Raw genomic sequence first — 17,866 nt, forward strand, 5'->3', positions numbered from 1 at the left:
TCCTAGAGGTTTGTTGAATAGCTGTGACCAAAATGCTAATATTGATATGGACAATATCAGGCTGAAGTGATTTTTGATGGAGATGAAGAACTTGTTGAAAACTGGAGCAAAGTTGGCTTGCTGTGCTTTATCAAAGAGACTGGCAGCTTTTTGCCACTGCCCTAGAGATGTGTAGAACTTTGAACTGGAAAGAGGCGATTTGGGGTATCTGGAGGAAAAAGTTTCTAAGTGGCAAAGCTTTCAAGAGGAAGCAGAGCATAAAAGTTTGGAAAATTTGCAACCTGGTGATGCAAGAGAGAAGAAAACCCATTTTCTGAGAAGTTCAGGCTTGCTGCAGAAATTTGCATAAATAACAAGGAGCCAAATATTAATCACCAAGGCAATGTGGAAATGTCTTCAGGACATTTCAGGGACCTTCATGGCAGCCCTTCCCATCACAGGCCTGGTAGTGTAGGAGGGAAAAATAGTTTCCTAGGTCAGGTCCAGGGACCCACTGCTCTATGCAACCTCCAGACATGGTGCTTTGCAACCCAGCTGCTTCAGCTCCAGCTGTGGCTAAAAGGGGCCAATGTACAGCTCAGGCCATGGCTTCACAGTGTGCAAGCCCCAAGCCCTGGCAGCATACATGTGGTGTTAGGCCTGCAGGTACACAGAAGTCAAGAACTGAGGTTTGGGAATCTCTGCCTAGATTTCAGAGGGTGTATATAAATGCCTGTGTGTCCAGGTAGAAGTTTGATGCATGGGCAGAACCCTCATGGAGAACCTCTGCTAGGGCAGTTCAGAAGGAAAACATGGGATTGGAGCCCCCACAAAGAGTCTCCACTGGGGCACTGCCTAGTATGTCTGTGAGAAGAGAGCCACCATCCTCCAGACCCCAGAATGGTGGATAACCAATAACTTGCACCATGCACCTAGAAAAGCTTTAGACACTCAATGCCAGCCCATAAAAGCAGCCAGGAAGCAGAGCTGTGCCCTGCAAAACCAGAGGGGTAGAGCTTCCCAAGGCTGTGAGAGCCTATCTCTTGCATCAGCATCATCTGGATGTGAGATATGTAGTCAAAGTAGATTGCTTTAGAGATTTAATATTTGACTGCCCTACTGGATTTTGGACTTGCATGGAGCCTAGAGCCCCTTCATTTAGGTCCATTTCCCCCATTTGAAATGCATGTGTTTACCCAAAGCCTGTACCTCCATTGCATCTAGGAAGTAACTAGCTTGCTTTTGATTTTACGGGCTCATAGGTGAAAGGGACTTGTCTCAAATGAGACTTCGGACTTCGAATTTTGAGCTAATGCTGGAATGAGTTAATATCTTAGGGGACTTGAAGCAGCAACTTCTCTGCTCCTTCTGGAATCTCTCCCTGGTTCAGCCCACCTGCCTCCACTCCTGCCTCCACCATGTCCATCAGGGTGACCCAGAAGTCCTACAGGGTGTCCACCTCTGGTCCCGGGTCCTTCAGCAGCCGCTCCTTCACGAGTGGGCCCAGTGCCCGCTCGAGCTCCTCGAGCTTCTCCCCAGTGAGCAGCACTGGCTTCTGCGGTGGCCTGGGTGCAGGCTATGCTGGGGTCAGTGGCATAGGCATGGGAGGCATCACCACCGTCACCATCAACCAGAGCCTGCTGAACCCCACTAAGCTAGACGTGGACCCCAACATCTAGGCCCTGCATACCCAGGAAAAGGAGCAGATCAAGACCCTCAACAAGTTTGATTCCTTCATCGACAAGGTGCGGTTCCTGGAGCAGCAGAACAAGATGCTGGAGACCAAGTGGAGCCTCCTGCAGCAGCAGAAAATGGCTAGGAGCAACATGGACAACATGTTTGAGAGCTACATCAACAACCTGAGGTGGCAGCTGGATACTCTGGGACAGGAGAAGCTGAAGCTGGAAGCAGAGCTTGGCAACATGCAGGGGCTGGTGGAGGACTTCAAGAACAAGTATGAGAAAGAGATCAATAAGCGTACAGAGATGGAGAATGAATTTGTCCTCATCAAGAAGGATGAGGATGAAGCTTACATGAACAACGTAGAGCTGGAGTCTCGCCTGGAAGGATTGACTGACGAGATCAACTTCCTCAGGCAATTGTACGAAGAGGAGATCCGGGAGCTGCAGTCCCAGATCTCCGACACATCTGTGGTGCTGTCCATGGACAACAGCCGCTCCCTGGACATGGACAGCATCATCGCTGAGATCAAGGCGCAGTACGAGGAGATCGCCAATCGCAGCCGGGCTGAGGCAGAGAGTTTATACCAGATCAAGTATGAGGAGCTGCAGAAGCTGGCTGGGAGGCACGGGGACGACCTGCGGCATAGGAAGACTCAGATCTCCGAGATGAACCGGAACATCAGCCAGCTCCAGGCTGAGATTGAGGGCCTCAAAGGCCAGAGGGCTTCCCTGGGGGCCGCCATTTTAGATGCTGAGCATGGAGGGGGGCAGGCACTCAAGGATGCTGGTGCCAAGCAGCAGCAGCAGCTGGAGGAAGCCCTGCAGAAGGCCAAGTAGGACATGGCACGGCAGCTGCGTGACTACCAGAAGCTGATGAACATCAAACTGACCCTGGACATCGAGATCGCCACCTCCAGCAAGCTACTGGAGGGCGAGGAGAGCCGGCTGGAGTCTGGGATGCAGAACATGAGTATCCACACGAAGACCACCAGTGGCTATGCAGATGGTCTGAGCTCTGCCTGTTGGGGCCTCATAAGCCCCGGCCTCAGCTACAGCCTGGGCTCCAGCTTTGGCCCTGTCGCAGGCTCCACCTTCAGCTGCACCAGCTCCACCAAGGCTGTGGTTGTAAAGAAGATTGAGACCTGCGATGGGAGGCTGGTGTCCGAGTCCTCTGACGTCCTGCCCAAGTGAACAGCTGCAACAACCCCTCCCAGCCTGCCCCTCCTGAGGCTGCCCCAGAGCCCGGGAGGGAGGTTGCTGTGCAGGGGAGCACAGGGAACGGGAGACCCACCCGACGCTCAGCCCTAGCCCTCAGCCCACCCCCGGGAAGTTTACTGCCTGGGGACCCCCCTTGCCCATGCCTCCAGGTGCAAAACAATGCAACTGGCTTTTTTTTTTTTTTTGGTCCAAAATAAAATCTCAGCTAACTCAAAGATCTTAGGGGACTCTTGGAAAGGCATGATTGTGAACTGTGAGGACATGGGATTTGGGAGTGGCCAGGGGTGGAATTATATAGTTTGGCTGTGTACCTAGCCAAGTCTCATCTTGAATTGTAGTTCTCATAATCCCCACATATTGTGGGTAGGACCAGGTAGAGTTAACTCAGTCATAGTACCTGTTTCCCCCATGCTGTTCTCCGTGATAGTGAGTTAGCTCTCACAAACTCTAATGGTTTTATAAGGGGCTTCTACCTTTGCTGAGTACTTGCTTTTTCTCTCTGCCACCACGTGAAGAAGGATGTGTTTGCTTCCCTTTCTGCTATGATTGTAAGTTTCCTAATGTCTTCCCAGCTCTGTAGAACTGTGAGTCAATTAAATGCCTTTCATTTTTTTAAATTACCCAGTCTCAGGTAGTTCTTTATAGCAGCATGAGAATGGACTAATCCACATAGGGTATGGTACTGAGTGTTTAAAATAATTTCTTAAAATTTTTCTTATTATGATATATGACTGTTATAACAAAAAAGTGGTTCATACTCAATTGTACAAAAGCATAATCTAACCAATATTACTTTGTCTTTGTCCCAAAATACAGTCTTTAAGTACTTTTGACTTTGTCCTAAGTACACTGATGTGTAATTACTTAAGATGACTTAATTTTCAGAATATTTGTTTCTATTTAAACCACTAAGTAAATGTTCTTTGTACAGCTACTCTTGACCTCACTTGATCTTTACTTTTCTCAGAAGTAATCATAAATTCAAAGGAAAACTTACCTGTGGGCACTGAATTTATTCATTTACCTTTCTAATATAATGGACATTTGTGTGATTCAAAATGTATTACATTGAATTTTATTAGGCTAGGGTTAAAAAATCAAATATAACACTATCTGTTAATGAATTCACAAATGCCAGAGAATAGGTCACTTGCAGAATCCATAGATACTCCAGAAGTAGTGATTCTATATTTGAAAAACACTTGACTTATCATCTTATGTGTGGAGTTGGATGTCATATTCTTCCTGCAGATTTAAAATAAATGGTACTGGGCTGGGAAGTTTTATACAACCAAGCACATTTCAGTCAAATCAGCAAATTAATTTCCTTTTGTCTTTATATTAAAGGCATATTGGTTCATTGATAATAGCAAAGAATGAAGCTTATTTTGTAAGACTTACCTTCCAAGAGATGAGATCAAAAGAAAAATTGAATGAAGGTTAAGCCAATGGCACATAAAATAAAGCAATTAGCTTTTGAACTCCTTAGTCTAGCACATTTTTTCAAAGAGTAATATGTGAAGTTTGCAGTGCTAACAGGATCACCGTGGTGACTAAGTTAAAATCCACATTAGACTTCTCAAGGTATTTTCACCGGATAGCTAAAGCAATGTCATGAGTACATTGGAAGCTGACCCATCATTAGACAGAAGTTAGCTAAACTTTCTACCACATGGATAGACTAGAACAGTCACAAGTCTCACTAAACTTCTAAGAAAGATAAATATTTTATGTTTTTCTAGCATCATGCAAAATAGTACAACTCAAAGTGAATGTATCAATACCTGAATAAAAAATGGCCTAAAATGAAACAATTCAAATATTATATAACATCTGAAAAATGTGGCAGAGAACTCAATAAACATAAAACATTAAAGCTAATAAAAAATTTCTGGATTATACAGCTACTGGTAATATTATCTGTATGTTATAAAGCTGTTCAACATTTTATCACAATAATATTGAACCCTTGTGGAAGTCAGACTGTGTAAAATCTCTCTGATTTCTTTCTCAGAACCTGGTATGGTTGGGCTATTCTAGGCTTAGGTGGTTGGTGTTAGTCAAGTGATTTGTGATTTCCATAGATCATCAGAAACTGAAAGTGTTGTGGATCAAAATAAAACATCTAAGAACCAAAACATGATATGCCATCTTATTTCTCTCTGCCAGAATAACCAGCAATGTTCCAGAAAATATCTGCTCTCTCACCCTGGCCCGAACTTGCAGAATATAAAAGCCAGAGTTCCCAGCCTGCCCAAGATGAACAGGTGGCATAGACAAGAAATATACCACTCTTATATTTTGTATATGTTTGTTTCTTACCAAATCACATATCCAAAGCTACTAAGTGATGTAATTTGTATTTTTAAAGAAGCTCATTTATGGCTTTTTTTATTCTAAATAATTTCTAAAACATCCACTTTTTTTACTTTTGAAGTATCCAACATAAAATCTAGATACCAGGCTTGTCAAAGATCAGATGGTTGTAGATATGTTGTGTTGCCTCTGAGGCCTCTGTTCTGTTCCATTGGTCTATATCTCAGTTTTGGTACCAGTACCATGCTGTTTTGATTACCGTAGCCTTGTAGTATAGTTTGAAGCCCGGTAGTGTGATGCCTCCTACTTTGTTCTTTTTGCTTAGTATTGACTTGGCTATGCGGGCTCTCTTTTGGTTCCATATGAAGTTTAAGGTGTTTTTTTCCAGTTTTATGAAGAAGGTTATTGGTAGCTTGATGGGGATAGCGTTGAATCTGTAAATTACTTTGGGCAATATGGCCATTTTCACGATATTGATTCTTCCTAACCATGAACATGGAATGTTTCTCCATCTGTTTATGTCCTCTCTTATTTCATTGAGCAGTGGTTTGTAGTTCTCCTTGAAGAGGTCCTTTATGTTCCTTGTTAGCTGTATTCCTAGATATTTTATTCTCTTTGTAGCAATTGTGAATGGCAGTTCATTCTTGATTTGGCTCTCTTTAAATCTGTTATTGGTGTATATGAATGCTAAGACCTAACACCATAAAAACCCTAGTAGAAAATCTGGGCAAAACCATTCAGGACATAGGCACAGGCAAGGACTTCATGACCAAAATACCAAAGGCATTGATAACAAAAGCCAAAATAGACAAATGGGACCTAATCAAACTCCACAGCTTCTGCACAGCAAAAGAAACAGTCATTAGAGTGAATCAGCAACCAACAGAATGGGAAAAAATTTTTGCAGTTTACCCATCTGACAAAGGGCTGATATCCAGAATTTACAAAGAACTAAAACAGAGTTACAAGAAAAAAATAAACAAGTCCATTCAAAAGTGGGCAAAGGATATGAACAGACACTTTACAAAAGAAGACATACATGAGGCCAAGAAACGTGAAAAAATGCTTACCTTCACTGGTTATTAGAGAAATGCAAATCAAAACTACATTGAGATACCATTTCATGCCAGTTAGAATGGTGATCATTAAAAAATCTGGAGACAGCAGATGCTGGAGAGGATGTGGAGAAATAGGAACACTTTTACACTGTTAGTGGGAGTGGAAATTAGTTCAACCATTGTGGAAGACAGTGTGGCGATTCCTCAAGGACCTAGAAATAGAAATTCCATTTGACCCAGCAATCCCGTTATTGGGTATATATCCAAAGGATTATAAATTATTCTGCTATAAGGACACATGCACAAAAATGTTCATTGCAGCACAGTTTACAATAGCAAAGACCTGGAACCAACCCAAATGCCCATCAATGATCGACTGGACAGGGAAAATGTGGCACATATACACCATGGAATATTATGCAGCCATCAAAAACGATGAGTTTGTGTCCTTTGTATGGACATGGATGAACCTGGGAGCCATCATTCTCAGCAAACTGATGCAGGAGCAGAAAATCAAACACCACATGTTCTCACACATAGGCAGGTGTTGAATAATGAGAACACATGGACACAGAGAGGGGAGCACTACACACTGGGGTCTGTTGGAGGGAAATAGGGGAGGGACAGCAGGAGGTGGGGAGTTGGCAGGGGGATGGCATGGGGAGAGATGCCAGATGTAGGTGAGGGGGAGGAAGGCAGCAAATCACACTGCCATGTGTATACCTATGCAACAATCTTGCATGTTCTTCACATGTACCCCAAAACCTAAAATACAACAACAAAAAAAAATCTAGATACCAAATTCAAATCAATTTTATTTTGTCAAATAAGACATAGATTTTGCAAATTACATATGCAAACTGTAGCAATCTTATATATTTTGTTATTTATCTCAAGAACATATTTTTCTGATTCTCCTTTGGAATATCAGATCATATTAAGAATACAATAATATTATTCTTTATAGTCCTATTAGGTTTTATAATTGTTTAAACATTTATAGATAAAAATCAAAATTAACAAGGAGCTAACCACTAGTTTTAGAAAATGTTGAATTTGATATTTGTTTATAGTTTGCTACAGAGAGAGGTCTATTGTTATTAATACAATTTATTTTCTCTGGAACAAATAATTTTGAATCTAGACTTTACTCCAAATCATGTATTACCTGAAGAAAATGCTAAATCCTGAGATTTTATTATTGATTAAATACTCAAAAAAAGTTGATGTAAGTGGTAGCTACAATATGAAACAATATTGAGAGATTAGAAATATAAAATTAAAATCTAATTTTAATTTTATAACATATATATTTAATTATATTATTTTATATATTATAATATACATAATAAATATATTATATATATTTAATTATATCTAATTTTAATTAGATTTTAATTTTATATTTATAATCTCTCAATACCGTTTATATTGTCAACCTCAGAAAGGAATTACAACCAACATCTTTATACTTATGTCTATAAATAATTCACATAATTTATTTGCTGATAAGGAGAATCATGATTATAAAAGAGGTAAAAAGAATACTATTTTTCATATACTTCTGTGGAAAGCATACATATAGACATATTCTACTTGGAAGTAAGTGTAACACAACACTGAACAGAATCTGGGTTATATCTTTGTTTACTTAAGTACAAATAAACTGAAAAATGTGCAGCAGAGCTCACAAAGAATATCATTATTGCCTTGGAAAAAGGGATAAAGGGTCTTCTAACATCCCTATTTTTCTCTAGTTTAGAAATACAGAATTTAAGCCAACACAAAAGGAAGTAATTACAGGTTATATGTTCTCGGGTTGGGGATATTTACCCAACCTCTTCATTCATTCAGCTGAATGAAACAAAGTAAGTATAAATGAAAGTGAGAAGCAGCATACATAATCTAGAGAAATAGAGTACCTGTATTCACAGCATCAGAAGCATTTTATAGAGAAAATTATAATTCCAAAATATTGGTTCTTACTAACAAAAAACAAAACTACACAGACTTTAAATTCACTCAAAGAATGATACATATCAAAACACCTTGGAAACAAAACACAGATTTATTGCACCAGTCCCAACCTATAATATAATGTTTCTGTAAAATTCAATTTTAATACGTTTATCAAGTGTTTCTTACATGTCTAGAAGATTGTCTCTTCACTGGGATAGAACTTACCGTACTTTTCAAACTCCAATGAAAGTAGAAAAAGCGCTTCCTACTTTGTGCAAGAAACACATCTAAAGATTTATATATATGAAAGAAGAAAAATGTGAAAATGGTAGATATGAGATGTAAATGTGTAAATACACAACCTAGAAATGGCAGAAGTTTTACAATAAAATAATCAAATTAAACAGAAACAGTCATAGGCTTAAATATTTTCTGGTTAAAAAATGTGTCAGACTTGTCTGTAGTAATGCAACTGTATTAGAAATAAAAAGCTTTCAATGAAAGCTTAAAATACATCAATCAAGATATCTTCGAGCTATAAAATTTATGATTCTGTAGTTTTAAAAAGTTTTTTCAAGAGACAGCAAGAGCTCAACTGAAAGTTTGGGAATGGTGAGCATGTATTCTTGGTAATTTTTTCAACTTTTAAGTTCAGAAATACATGTGCAGGTTTCTGACATAGGTGAACTTGTGTCATAGAGGATTGTTGTACAGATTATTTTATAACCCAGATATTAAGCCTGGTACACATTAGTTATTTTTCCTGATCCTCTCTCTCCTCTAACCTTATACCCTCTGATAAGCCCCAGTGTGTGTTGTGCCCCTCTATGTGTCCATGTGTTATCCCACTTATAAGTGAGAACATAAGGTATTTGTTTTTCTGTGTTAGTTTGCTAGGGATAATGGCCTCCATCCATGTTTGTGCAAAGGACATGATCTCATTCTCTTTTATGGATGCATAGTATTCCATGGAATACAGTATATGCCATATTTTCTTTATCCAGTCTATTATTGAGGGGCATTTAGGTTGATTCTATGTCTTTGCTATTGTGAATAGTGTTGCAGTGAACATAGGCATGCATGTGTCTTATAAGAGAATAATTTAAATTCCTTTGGATACATATCTAGAAATGAGATTACTGGGTCAAATGGTAATTCTGTCTTTAGGTGTCTCAGGAATTGCCATACTTTCTTCCACAATGGTTGAATTAAAGGCTTCTAACTAGCAAAAGAAACTATCAACAGAGTAAACAGACAACGTACAGAATAGGAGAATTTTTTTTTTTTTTTTGGCAATTTTTGCATCTGGCAAAGGCCTATTATCCAGCATCTATAAGGAACTTAAACAAATTTACTTTTAAAAAAACTCTAAAAAAGGTGGGTAAAAGACATGAACAGTCACTTTTCAAAAGAAGACATACACTCAGTCAACAATTATATGAAAAACAGTTCAACCCCATCACTGATAATTAGAGAAATGCAAATTAATACCACAGTGAGATACTAGTCCACGCCAGTCAGAATGGCTACCATTAAAAAGTAAAAAAAAATAACAGATGCTGGAGAGGTTGTGGAGAAAAAAGAACACTTATACACTGTAGGGAGAGTGTTAATTTATTCTTGGAGTTTTTATTTAGAATAGGGCTGAGCTATAACCTGTTATAGGAATATTCACATTGCAGGGAAAGTAGTTTGTAAAATTTCTCTCATCTAGTTTTCAAGTATATTTATATTTATCAAATGCAGTTATACTTATTATTACTGTTAAAATAATTTGTGCATGGCAAATTTATAATAAGGTCTTAATATACAAACAGGAAGTCTTTTATGAAATATGCATAATGGCTGTCAGAAATTTGGTCAATGAAGACAAGCTAGTCTCTTTTGTCATAAGGTCATTGGATGTTTCTATTTTAATTTTGTCTAGGTAACTTGAACTCACACAATCGATAAGAAGGTAATAATTTGCTACTTATTACTATTGAATAAGTCTATAATAAATGACCAGGTAAAGAATAACTGCTATGATTTTAGGAAGAGAGTATTGTGAGGAATAAGCTTCTTACCTGAGCTTAAGAGCATGAAGGTAAAACATAAGGGCAATGATCCTTGACCTCAAGGTGGTGTTTATTCATATTTCGGCTTATTGTTTTAGGATGTTGTATTTTATAGGATAAAAGTAAAATCTTGTGAACATTTGTAGTCATTAAGAACAGTGCATGTTATTTTGGTTGAGCTTGTTTGATCTTTGTCCTCTCATTAACCTCTTTTCATATTTACTCAGTTGTGTAGCAAATGATGGTTTCATAATTTATCTTTCACTCCTTTTTATCTGGCCACTTGAGAAAAAATTAGGTCAGAAAAGACAGTTAAGCTTTTGAAGTTGTTATAATAGGATAGAGTTTGACAGGTGAAAAAACCAAGGGAGGCCTAATTCAAATTCACAGAGTATCTGACTAAAGCAAAATAATAGGTCTAGCACAGAGGAATCCAAACGAGTAACTGAATATCTTGGCAATGCATATGTTAGGCTATGATTAAAAATGCAAATGTCCTGAAGGAATTAGATCATCAGTATATACTTGTTTGTATATTGGTCATTCCATTTGATTCAACTTGTACAGTCAGTTTTGATATTATATTAAAATCATACAGGGAACCAAAAATACACTCGAGTTAAATAGGTATTTTAAAAGTACAGAATTCTTAAAGTCATCTATCAGTCACTCACGGGAGTAATAGCTTTTATACATCTAAACAATGTCTTTCATTTTTTTCTATATTTTTGACATCTTTAACATGAGTATGTAAAGTCATATCTGTTAGTTTTCACTGTAAAAAAGTGATGCTAAACCCTAGTGGTTTACTTTCATAACGGCATTGTTTCCCCCCACTAATCTGTTGGTCGAGGTGTAAGTGATTTCATTTTGGCTTACTCATGTGTCTGTGGTAAGCTGATGGGTTACTTGACACTGGGTTGTCTCCAGCAGATTCATTTATGTATCCAGTGTTTGATTAGTTATTAGCTAGCATGATCAAACGCCTTGATGTGGATTTCTTATCATAAGATACTATCAGCCTAGTCTGGACAGCAAGGTTCCAAGAAGGCTACGCAAAGTGTGAAAGGTCTCTTGATACCCAGGTTCAGAATTGGCAAACTGTCGTTTTGGCTGCAACATATTGGCCAAAGCAAGTCACAAGATCAGTGCATATTTAACCTTCTCTTAATGTGAGGAATTTCAAAACTAAATTGTAATAAACTATGGATACAGGGAGTATTCACAATGCGTAATTGTATGTGTAGGCATGTTTGGTTCGTATATGAATATGTGTGTGTGTGTGTGTATGTATATTTATATATGCATATATATGTAAATATATATATATATATATATGAGCACATGTAGTTGTGTTCCTTTAAATAAGTTGATAATTATATGGTTTGCAAAGAAAAAAAAAAAAAACAGTTTTCTCCTTCCTCTTTTGTTGATGTACAACGCTTAAGTGTTGACCTAGGACACAACTAATCCAGTTAACAACATATTACCCAGTAGTTTTGAGCAGATGCTAAAGGTCACGCTGTTAGAAATTACAAATACAAATTAGTAATAGAAATCCCTCAGGATAAAGATTTCTGGTCATAGAAATGATCAATATTTAGTGATTTTGGTCTCTCTACCTTTGCTATCCAACGCAAGCATTTTCAATGTAGTGACTATTTGATTTGGGGAAGCAGAGGATAAGTTAAAAGACATGACATGTTGTGAGTTACTATAATTTGGAAGTCAGGCTTTGGAAGTAGGATAGATTGAATACAAAAATGGTGCCATTTCTCCAATGCTACTTGTATTCACATGTGTTACCATGTCATCCCACAGCTTCTGTGTTCACTGTGGTGAAGGCTATTTTCGTATCCTCTGTGCTGTGTGACCTCTTTTGTCCAATGGAATGGGACAGAAATTAAGCTGTGCCAATCCTGAGTCTAGTGCTCAGTAGACTGTGTATCTTTCCCCTCTCTTAGGACGCTTACCTCCCCTGTGTGAACAGTCTAACCTGTCCTACTGGAGGATGAGAAATCATGGTGATGAATGTCAGGTCAGTTCAGCTTTCCCAGGTAAGGTCCAAGACTTGTGAAAGAGCCAGGCTAAGATTAGCACAGCTGACTACAGATGCATACAGTATGCTAGGTCGTCCCTAGAATTGTCAGTTAAGGAAGTGGTTTTAAGGAACTAACTGTTGGATGTATTTTACGAGCAATAATGGCCGACTGACACCATTAGGAACATTGATCCACTGCAAAGTATATTCAACAGTTATACCAAATTATGTTGTATGTATGACCTATGGCCTACAGTTAAAAGAGGAGATGATAAAACATTGTGATAAAATTAATAAAAATAATCTCAACTGTATGTTTATAGATGAAAATTATTTTTTTAAAAACTAGTGCCTAAAGAAATATCTTTATCACATGATTGCTAATGAACTAATGTATATTAATTAAATATAAAATGGCCAACCTGTTTCATGACTTTGTGAGGAAGACAATAAAAATACACTCTATGATTCTATTTTCTAACATATACTTAAGAGATATTTAAAATATTATCATCAAATTAAGTTTACATAAGGCTATTTTCACAAGTTTTGAGCCTCACCTGATTTCTTACCAGTATTAATTGAAAATGAATAACTCTATCTTTAATTTATTTTAATTTAAATAACGTGTGATCATTCTATTATTGTTACAGGATAATTCTCATGACATCTGTCTTTTTATTATAGTGCATGATTCTCTATTTTTAAAATAATCTATATTATTAAATTATTTTTACAAATGATAAAAGCTACAATGTGACACAAATTTGAAATAATAGTTTTAGTAGTTTTAAAATAGAGAGAGAACATAGTCTATTAATAGCTACAGACAGTTTCAATAAGAAATCAGGATATAGGCCAGGCACAGCAGATCATGCCTATAATCTCAACACTTTGGGAGGCTGAGGTAGGTGGATCACTTGAGTGTGTCACTTGAGTGAGACTTTGACTCAAAAAAAAAAAGAAAGAAGTATATAAAATTTGAATGATAATTTTTGATAAAATATACATATATATGTTTTGTGGATACTCTTAGGGATTTACATTTCAAGAAGGCTATTTTGAACAATTTGCTACTTGTACAGTGTTCTTCACAATTCAATGTGGTTATCTAGCAACCAGAAGACCAAGTTGAAGAAAAGAGTAATGACCCAATCCTACGTAGAATATGTAGGATAATTCCAGGGGTTTTTGTTTTTTTGTTTTTGTTTTTGTTTTTGAGACGGTCTTGCTGTCACCCAGGCTGGAGTGCAGTGGTGCAATCTCAGCTCACTGCAGCCTCCTTCTCCTGAGTTCAAGTGATCCTCCTGCCTCAGCCTCCAGAGTTGCTGGAATTATAGGTGCCCACCACCACGCCAGGCTAATTTTAATATTTTTAGTAGAGATGGGGTTTCGCTATGTTGGCCAGGCTGGTCTCAAACTCCTGACTCAAGTGATCCACCTGCCACAGCCTCCCAAAGTGCTGGGATTACAGGTGTGAGCCACCACACCTGGTCAAGATAATTTTAGTTTTAAATACTCATTTAAGTGTATTAGGTACAGCGCAATTTTTCTGTATCTTTGAAATCTAATTATTCAATTAATCTTTCTATTTCACTCCAGGATTCTTTTTAATACATAGAAGTTTAATATTAAATTTTTCCAGTTTGATTACAGAGAATTTAGGTAGTCAGAAATTGTGTCAAATATTATAAGTACTTTTTAAAATTCACAAGCTACTTTCAATTTGTGGCCCAAAACAACATCAAATAATGTGGGCTTGGGTAAAAGCCAATGCATACTGTTCACATTTTTTCCTGTGACACTTCCCCCTTGATCATCTAAGTGACAGCCACCTCTTTTATTCTATCATGGGAAATTTCATAAAAGCAGTTCCATCTAATTTTTCCTCTTAGAGAATTTGTCAGTAACATTGGACAAGATTGTGTTTATAAAAGGGCATGGAAACAAAATACTGAGTTCAGCAGAAGTCATGTTCAAATGACCTAAACAATGTGGGAAAAATAATACAATTTGTTCAATTAATGCTTTCATATCTCACATTTGGTTTACTATTTTACATAGGGAGCAACACATAATGCTCCTTTAAGTAACAGTTACACATTGACATATGATTCACGTTCTGTACAGATTTTATAAAGTTTGTCTTTCATTTTCCATTATTCAGTACTTCACTAAGACACAGATATATCTCTGTCCTGAGTTATGTGCCTCAGCAGCCTTGCTCTTTGGAGAAGGTTTGAAATTTCTAAGTTCTCTGTAGTGTCTGAGATCTTCTAGCATCATCAGGAGTGGTCCTCATTTCTCTCTTTTAGTGCTTTCTCTTTCTCTTTCCTCCCCACTTCCGCTGATCACGTGTTGAACCAGATACCCCAGGATCTATAGGACTTTCATCACTATGATCATTCTTTGGGTCCATGGTCAGTTCCCAACTTTCAGAGGAGGGCTTGGCAAGGAATATATTCTGGGTCCATGGCAGAATTTTTTAAATAGGATCATGGTATCTTTTATGGGTTGCCAGAGTGGTGTTGCCTCAATGATTCTGAGTGAAGCAAAATTATAACAGACAAGAGAATATCCGCAGGAAAAATTTGCCACCCACCCAAAATATACACTACAGGAGATCATGCTGTTAATTTTATACATTTTCAGCTATGACTTTTATTGGAAAATAGAATTATATGAATATGAAACAAGAGTAAAATAACAAGTGAAAATAGCTAAAGTGTGAACCATTTTAAATTGGTTTTAGAGATGTGGGACTAAAACAATTGTGAAATAAAACTAAAATCTAACTGAGTTTAGGGACCCAAACACCATTAGAAGCCATTTATAGTCTCATATCTTGGCTTCTGTCTACATGTTAGTTTGCTTCTTGTATTTTTTCTATGCAGACACAACTTTGTGTATATCAAGGCTCACATACTCAAAGCTTCCTGTTAGAATAAGAAAGAACCATTTCCTTGTTATGTACTCATGTACTCTATCTTTATTTGTGTATATACCCCTATCTGTTCAATCACTGTGTAAAAGCTCAAGGAGCCAGAATATGTAATACTGAATCCGGCATCCTCTAACAACATGATTGGAATGGAAAGAATGGTCAATTTCTCTAAAAGAGGAAGCACTAGCCAAACTAGTAAACTTACTCAACAAATATTTATATAGTAAGAGTGAAAAGAATAGTATAATTTATGAATACATATTCAAAAATAAATTCAGAAACAGCTCACACTTTTTTGTATATATATATATGTTTTCTAGTTGAACAATACTGTAGTGGGTAAAACAGCTAAACATCCTTCAATCATCAGGCTGAATTATAAATTCACTTTCTAGAGAATAATGCCATCTGGGTTCTTATTCCAACTCTTTATTAATTTGCTCGGCCAATTAGATAATGTCTTTAGGTTTCTTGAAGTTGAGCTCTTCACTTCTAAAGTAGAGCTTTTGATTAGGTCTTCAAATATCCTGAATGAAGTGGGAACAGGGGGCTAGATAGCACCTCCCGATTTGTCACTCTTCACACCTGCATAGTTGATGAGAAACCTTCAGAAAATGTAATCTTTGGAACCAGATTGAAAAGAAATTAAACTACATTATCAGTATTTCTAAATATATGAGAAAATTCTCTCCACTATTGCTTTAAACTATATTGTAATGATAGAAGTAAAGAACCACTTAAAAGCTAATAAAAATGGAATATAACTTGAAAAGAGAAACTATCGAATGTATTTTTATTATACAATACTTTTGTATTTATAACAGCAACAATACCTTGGTGTTCCTGAAAAAAGAAAATAAATATTTAAGAAAATTCCATTTTTATATCTAATTTTTTATTTCTGTTATTTTCAATTAACAAATCATATTTACATTACATTTAAATGATAAAATATAATGTTTGTATATGTGTATACAAGCTGGAGTCATTAAAACAAACTAATTAACGTATTCATCACCTCACTTGACATTTTTGTGGCGATACACTTAAAATGTATTATGTCAGTTATTTTGAAATATACAATATATTATTATTGACTGTAGTCACCCTGTTGCACAGTAGATGTCAAAACTTATTCCCCATTTCCTCCCTACCTTCCTCCTCCAGCTTCTAGTAATTACTATTATACTCTCTACCTCTGGATATTCAGCATGTTTTAAGTTCTACATGTAAATAAGGACATGTAGTACTTGCTTAGCATAATATCTTCTAGATTCAACCATATTGTCTCAAATGACAGAATTTCATTCTTTGTTAAGGTTGAATAGTATTCTATTTTGTATATATACCATATTTTAATTATACATTTATCTACTTATAGACACTTTGGGGTTTTCTTATCTTGGCTATTGTAAATAATGCTTCACAGAACATGAGAGTGGATATATCCTTTCAACATACTGATTTCAGTTCCTTTGGATGTATCCCCAGAAGTGGGATTGCTGGTAGTTCTATTTTTAGATTTTTGAGGAACCTTCATATCATTTCTATAAGGGCTATACTAATTTATATTTCCGTCAACAGAGTGCAAGAGTTTCTTATTCTCTGCATCCTCTCCAAAACTTTTGTTACCTCTTTTTCTATCAAGTATGAGCTATCTCATTTATTTAAATTTGTGTTTCCCTAATGATTAGTGATGCTGGACATGTTTTCATGAACCTATTGGATATTTGCATAGCTTCTTTGGAGAAAAGTGTTTCACATTAATAAACTGAAAACGATGCAGAAAGCAATGTTCACAGAAAAAGCATCTGACACCCTTTTATGATAAAAGATCACTACAAAATAGATTAAGAAACAATGTGCCCCAACACAATAAAAGCCATATATGAGGAACTCACAACAAAATTTATACTAAACAGTAAAAAGTTGAACACATTTTCTCTAAAATCAGGAACAAAACAAGGATGTCCACTGGCCAAATTTCTTTTCAACATAGTTCTGAATGGCCTAGCCAGACAGTTTAGTAAGAGGAAGAAATAAGGGAATATTAAGAAGAAAGAAAGAAGTGAAAATGTCTCTTTTTGCTAACATGATCTTATTATATAGAAATTCTTAAAGACTTCAACAAATAACTGTTAGAACTGATAAGCAACTTCAGTAATGTTGCAATATATATATAAATAAAATCAACATACACAAATCAGTAGCATTTCTACACACTGAGATATACAAAATGAAATTAAGAAAATAATTCCATTTACAATAGCAATAAAAATAAAAATACTTATTCATAAATTTAATGAGGTGAAAGATTTATATACTGAAAACTATAAATCACTGATAAAAGAAATTTAAAAAACACAAATAAATGAAAACATATCCTGTGCTTATTAATTGAAAGAATTTACATTGTTAAGATATCTATACTACTTAAAGTGATCTATAGATTTAATGTAATCCTTATCAAAATTCCTATGTCATATTTCACAGAAATAGAAAAAACAATCTTTAACTTTGTAACTTCTTATGGAACCACAAAACACCACAAATAGCCAAAGCAATCTTGAGCAAGAAGAAGAAGCTGGAGGGTTCACACTATCACTTCAAAA

The 17,866-nt window shown here is 36.5% G+C and overlaps 1 pseudogene; it reads left to right on the forward strand.

Annotated features, from left to right (window-relative positions):
• The first annotated feature begins 1,382 nt into the window (after positions 1–1,382).
• On the forward strand, positions 1,383–3,091 carry LOC108303074 (annotated as a pseudogene).
• The last annotated feature ends 14,775 nt before the right edge of the window (positions 3,092–17,866 follow it).

Source organism: Cebus imitator, unplaced genomic scaffold, assembly GCF_001604975.1.
Source record: "Cebus imitator isolate Cc_AM_T3 unplaced genomic scaffold, Cebus_imitator-1.0 Scaffold44, whole genome shotgun sequence".
NCBI lineage: Eukaryota > Metazoa > Chordata > Mammalia > Primates > Cebidae > Cebus > Cebus imitator.